Source organism: Halichoeres trimaculatus, unplaced genomic scaffold (genome assembly GCF_033239565.1).
Source record: "Halichoeres trimaculatus isolate MK-OKI-2021-1 unplaced genomic scaffold, fHalTri1.1 fHalTri1_scaffold_2, whole genome shotgun sequence".
Taxonomy (NCBI): domain Eukaryota; kingdom Metazoa; phylum Chordata; class Actinopteri; order Labriformes; family Labridae; genus Halichoeres; species Halichoeres trimaculatus.
Window position 1 is genome coordinate 6251565 of NW_027437180.1, and position 6454 is coordinate 6258018.

A 6454-nucleotide genomic window follows, 5' to 3' on the forward strand; every position below is an offset into this window, starting at 1 on the left:
CCGCAATAATACAGAATGAAGTTCCACGGATGTTTCCTCTGTATTCCTTTCAGTCGCCATCTGTAGCAGCTCTTCTTCTGTGTGCTCCGGTTCATACAGGTATCCTTTTGGTTCCAAAGTGAATGAAACTTCATCGTCGCTGTCATGCTCGCTTATTTTGAATTTCCTACGCTGCCTCACAATCCTTAGAGTACAAACAAAAGAATTACGATACTTGATCAAACTTACACGAGGCTAAAACCAGCGTCCGAAGCATAGCTTGTTTACATTCCCTACAGCTGAAAGGAGGAAGGGAGACGGAGCGCACTAGCGCTGCGCGGAAGGACACATGAACAGTTAGTTAGGTCCGGATTAATGTTCATATTTCCGAAGACTTAATGCAATTGAAAAATATTTTATGTAGCGTACTCTTAAACTGTGGTATTACTTTTTGATTTTAGTTCTTGTAGGCAGAGAAAATAGCCTTTGAATTTGGTACCGTCTGTCCCTGTTAGCGCCTATTTCCTCATCACCATCGATTACAGTTTTTGTCTTACTGAGGCAGAGGAGACAACTTTCTACTGTATCTAATGTCCTTAGTGGTCACATAGAGCTCATACAACCCCACTTCAAAAAAACTGAACTATCCCTTTAATCATTTCTTCAAATATCTTGTTTTCCTGCCACATCTGGCCTTAGTTAAATGTTTATATTCTTATATTTTTGGGATTGTGTATTTTGATTTGTGTCCAACCTCACTGCGTTTCTCTCTCCCTACAGGACTGGAGCTATATGGTGGTGGTTCTGGTGTTCTGGTGGCGGTGTCCCCTCCCTGTGTGCCGTGGATCCTGTGGTTTTGAGTTTTCTTTTTGTCCTGCACTAGTTAGTGTGTGTGCGCGCGTCACAGACCCGGGTGCTCCCCTTTAGAGGTTCTCCTCCTCCTTGTGATCCCCAGTCCCCCCACTGGTAAGCTCCAGCCCTGCTAGGCCCCCCTTTTCTGCCCTTTGCACGAGTGAGAGTCTTTTAAAGAGAAATCAATTTTAATAACCTTTGAAAATGGAGTATTTTTGTATTTTTATAAGAACCACATTGCATACTCTCCTTTGTGGAACGGACCTGAGTGCCTTAAGTGTTGTATTTGAATAATTCCCTGGGTGAAACTCTCAGGGTGGCGTTGCCTGGCTCCCTTTCTCTGTTTAAAAATAAAATTGCATTGAAACCAAAAGTACACATCTGGGGGAGGGGCGGTGTGCATGCCCCATCCTTATTGACACTCGCCACGTTGTAATTATGGGATATATTGTATTATTCAGTAATACATAATTAACCTCTATATTTAACTCTTAGAGTCATAAGACTATTACAAATTAAACATTGTAATATTTCTGAGTCCAGCCAGCAACAAAAAGTTGAAAGGTTAATATGTAAAAACTAGGGCTGTCATTTTAACGCTTTAACTAGATTAATTAATTACAACGCAAATTAATGCGTTATAAAAATTAACGCAGATCGATCTGGATCCCAAACCCGCGGGGTGTTCAAAGACGCACTTATTTTCATATGTCTGGCATTTACAAACCGTTTGTCCTACTTGAAAAAGTGGTGTTTATCGTCAGATTTTCAAATTTCCGACAGTCCCTGAATGTATCACACATGACGTCAGCAACATGCTTTAGGGGGGAAGCGAGAGTGATACAGTCCAGGTCTCGTTTATTCACACGTCCTTTTTGAAAATCTGCAGAAAATCAATCTTTTGCTCTAGCTCAATTCTGTAAAAAACAGATAAATCTGCACTCTTTACTGCTTTGAACAAGCTCTGAATGATCAATATTTGCCCTGTATTTAAATCTAAAGAATTCTTTGAAAATTTCCTTCCATCTTCCTGGTGTCTTGTTTCAGCTCGGGGCTGCTCTGCACCAATGAGCAACAGTTTGTGTGTTCAGAGCATGTTAAACTGAGAATACTTCACTTTTCTTTGATCCAAGACTTGAAAAAAGTGTTTTGTACATAGTTCCTCACAGTTTTTAGCCTTTAGCCCTGGTTCTCCTGACCTCATAGAAGTATAGAAGTTCATATTGCAGTGACAGTTGAGTCCACAGTGAGTAAAATGTGACAGAAGCAAAAATCGTCCTAAAAATCAAATCAGCTTATCTTAGGTGCAGGAATGTGTAGATTTTGTTAAGGTAGAACCCCAACATTTTTTTCATGTGTTCCTTATGCCTCAGGGTACCTAAAATTGTGTTGTATATATTCCCACCTTATTTTTTAAGGTTTTTTAAATGTCTTTTAATGTAATTTTAATGTCCTGAAATTCAAATTCTATGTTTTGGGACCTTAAGCAGATATGAGATTAAAATGAGATTAATTAGATTAATTAATTACAAATCCCGTAATTAATTGGATTAATTTTTTTAATCGCCTGACAGCACTAGTAAAAACTAAGTATGATAAGTTTGGATGAAAACATCTTGAAATGTAATCATTTGTATTGAGTCACAGTTTCTGCTGCCATCTGCTGGTCAGTTTTTTGATAGTGCATCAAGCAGCTGCAGTCTGGAGTGTAGCACAGACCAGGGACTGGGCGGGAATCATGTAGCAGCAAAAATCTGAAGAAATATCATGTTAGAGACTTCTGAATTTGATCAGGTTTCTTTTTCATGCTCCAACTATTTTGACCTGAAATTACATTTTTAGCTCCAGGTATTTTTTTTTGCTGTATTTCATAACTTTTATCTCATCTTATGTCCTCTGATGTGTTTTTTTTTCTGTCATATTTTCACATCATAATAAATACATTAATTCAAACATGTCAGCTATAAGAGTTGTTGAGTTTCTTTAGAATGTTCTGAGCTTTAGCTTCAAAGAAGCAGCCCATGCACAGTTCAAATGTCGCTAAGTGAGAAGTTACAAGATGTGGTTTGGTTTTGGTTTTTGACAGAATATACATTCTGAGATAAAACCGTATGAGAAAGAGCCTCAGCCAGGATTGATCTGACTTTTTGGTGCCTCAGAATTGTGTAGGTGCTTTATTAGCGAACTACCATCACACACTGATGGTCTCTTGTTGGCTAAACTCCAATATGTACTGTTTGTTGGGGGATATACACGTTCATTGTCCAAGTGATCCATACATGGATGATGATATTTCAATTTTTTAATCTTAAATCATGAAAAACACATAAACCTTTTCAAATTATATATGTATATTTTTTCTCCATTTAAATGAATTATGATTCACCCCGGTAGGCCTATATATCTTATCTGAGTCAACACTGACCTATATTGATGTTTTAATCAGTTTTGCGATCATCAAATACCCCATTTAATACCGGATAAATCAGCACATCTTAATAAAAATAACGATAAAAAACCTAAAAATAAACTATAAATATTGGACTACACTGATTGGGCTAGAATTTTTGCTGAATTGATGTCACTATTCTGACGTAAGTATCTGGTGTACCACGGATGTTGGTAGATTGAAGGACTTAGCTGTTTTCTGCATTCATGTCAATGTGATATTTTCAATTAAACAATACAGAGATAAACATTGCAGCTCCTATTCGACAAACGTGCAGCATTACTTGATCACAACTGACGCGAATGCAGAAAACTGCTTAGTCCTTCAACCTAAACACAGAGGCACCATTTGAACATCCTAGAAAGGTAGTGGTGAAGTACGACCTCTACTGGAAGAGCATAGATGCTGCACATGCCAACGAAAGTCCCCCACTTACTGTATGTAACTTACAGATAATAGCCATTATATGTTTATTTTCTATTCGTGAATAATAAACTGTGTAAAAAAAATGTACCCGAAACTCCTGCGATTCATGGGCATGACATTAACACTACAGTGTCAAATTAGACGTAAATACTTCTTTCAGAGATGACCTTTGTGAAATAAGCAAGATTAACATCCGTGGTACACCAGATACTTACGTCAGCATAGTGACATCAATTCAGCAAAAATTCTAGGTCAATCTGTTCAATCCAATATTTATAGTTTATTTTTAGTTTTTTTTATCCTTATTTTTGACAAGATGTGCTGATTTATTCGGTATTAAATGGGGTATTTGATGATCGCAAAACTGATTAAAACATCAATATAGGTCAGTGTTGACTCAGATAAGATATATAGGCCTACCGGGGTGAATCATTATTCATTAAAATGGAGAAAAAATATACATATATATATAATTTGAAAAGGTTTATGTGTTTTTCATGATTTAAGATTAAAAAATTGAAATATCATCATCCATGTATGGATCACTTGGACATTGAACGTGTATATCCCCCAACAAACAGTACATATTGGAGTTTAGCCAACAAGAGACCATCAGTGTGTGATGGTAGTTTGTTAATAAAGCACCTACACAATTCTGAGGCACCAAAAAGTCAGATCAATCCTGGCTGAGGCTCCTTCTCATACGGTTTTATCTCAGAATGTATTTTCTGTCAAAAACCAAAACCAAACCACATCTTGTAACTTCTCACTTAGCGACATTTGAACTGTGCATGGGCTGCTTCTTTGAAGCTAAAGCTCCAAACATTCTACAGGAACTCAACAACTCTTATAGCTGACATGTTTGAATTAATGTATTTATTATGATGTGAAAATATGACAGAAAAAAAAACATCAGAGGACACAAGATGAGATAAAAGTTATGAAATACAGCAAAAAAAAAAATACCTGGAGCTAAATATGTAGTTTCAGGTCAAAATAGTTGGAGCATGAAAAAGAAACCTGATCAAATTCAGATCCTCATCCCACCATTAAAACATCCAGACATATTTTCACCACATTGCCCCCTTATGGAGAACATTTTTCTCAGTCTGAAGCGGATTTTACTGATATTTATGTAGCAAGTAACACTGCAGAAAACTGACCACTGATCATCTAAAGAGACACCTGAAGGACAGGTGAGGTTTGATTTCATCAGTCTGAGATGATGGAACGAAGATGTTTGAGCACAATTAGTGACTGTTTTTTTTTTTGTTTTTTTTTTTACAGCTAACACTCAAAGAAATTATTAACAAATAGAGCCTTCATATGATAATTTCAGTGTCAATAAACACATCTGTAAGAGCAGCAGGCTCTTAGTCATTTTCACAAAAGAAAGAAAAGTTTGGACACCCCGATCTACGTGACGTCATGTCTTTCAGTCTGAAGACTTCACTGTAATTAATCCAGCTGTAGGTCACATTGTGCAGTATTTACTGATGAAGAAAGACCCTGAAAACATTTCCAGCTGTCTCTCAGAAGGTAAATATCAACCAATCAGCTGGCTACCAGGATGTTGACAGAAGGTTTATACTCACCTTTAAGCTGTCAATAAAGGGCCAATCCTCAAAATGAAGAAATGATAAAAAGGCCAAATCAAACAGAACAGACTTTGTCACAGCTCAGCCTCAGTTGCTCAAACATACATCTTCAGTACTTTTCCATTCCTCAGTGTCCCACATTTTCACCAGGACCACGCCTCCTAATCATGCCAACACCATTCACCTGTTCCTCATCACCTGCTGCCAGAACAAACTCCACTCTCAGCCCAGTCAGTCAGCAGAATGAAACAGAGAAGGAAAGCATTCAGAATCGGTAACAGAAAGTTTTCAGAAATGTTTTGAATTTTACAGATTACAGACTACAGAAAAGAACATAAGCAATAATTTCAGAAAGGAATCCTGGAGGATTTTTTTTTTAATTTCTTTTTTTGTATTTAAGTTTTTATTCAATGCAAAATGAAAAATGTTTTGCAGCTAAACAAAGTAACATTCATTTTTCAGAAATTGAGATTAAGACAAGTATAACATGTCGTCGGACCATTTTTTTTAATAAAATGTGGTAATAATAAAAAAACGTTTTGAAAGCAAATTTAAAAAACAAACAAAAAAAACAACAACTTTTGTATCAAAAGTTTGAATGTCAGGGTAGTAACATAATAAGAACTCTGTCATTTACATTTACATGCATGTCTATTCCCCTTCCCACTCAAAATGAAAAATCTTTTCAAGTACCGGTACATACCCTCAATCTCAATCAGGATAACTGGCCGACAGTGAAAGAGTGCAAACAAGTCCAAACCAAATATATTTCTGTGTAGACATATGTTCAAGTTTGCGGTTATCATCAAGTATACTGAAAACTGATGAATTAAAGTATAATTTTGGTGGGGAAAAATAAATAAATAAAACGTAAAAAAAATAAAAATAAAATAATATGTATTAGTAAAAAAACACAAAAACCTCATTGTACTATGGCCCACAGACAAATTAGAGAGTTCATAACAGAAAAGAAAACCTGGAGGGTTGGGTGTTAAAGCCTAGCTGCTTGCATATGTTCTTAGTCAGAAAGTATTGTATTGACAAGAATAAACTATATACAACTGAGAAGCTCAAAAATTAAAAACAAAACAGAAACTTGTAAACTCTTAAGGGGAAGAGGGTTACCATGTCAATATTTTGGATGTTGTAC

The 6454-nt window shown here is 36.3% G+C and overlaps 1 protein-coding gene across 1 annotated transcript in view; it reads right to left on the minus strand.

Annotated features, from left to right (window-relative positions):
- Positions 1–5452, minus strand: part of LOC141809839 (E3 ubiquitin/ISG15 ligase TRIM25-like) — a 50579-nt gene extending 45127 nt beyond the window's left edge. The window contains exon 1 of the mRNA XM_074697048.1: positions 5302–5452. The gene's annotated coding sequence lies outside the window, so the exon portion shown is untranslated. The remainder of the gene's footprint in view (positions 1–5301) is intronic.
- Between the last annotated feature and the right edge of the window lie 1002 nt (positions 5453–6454).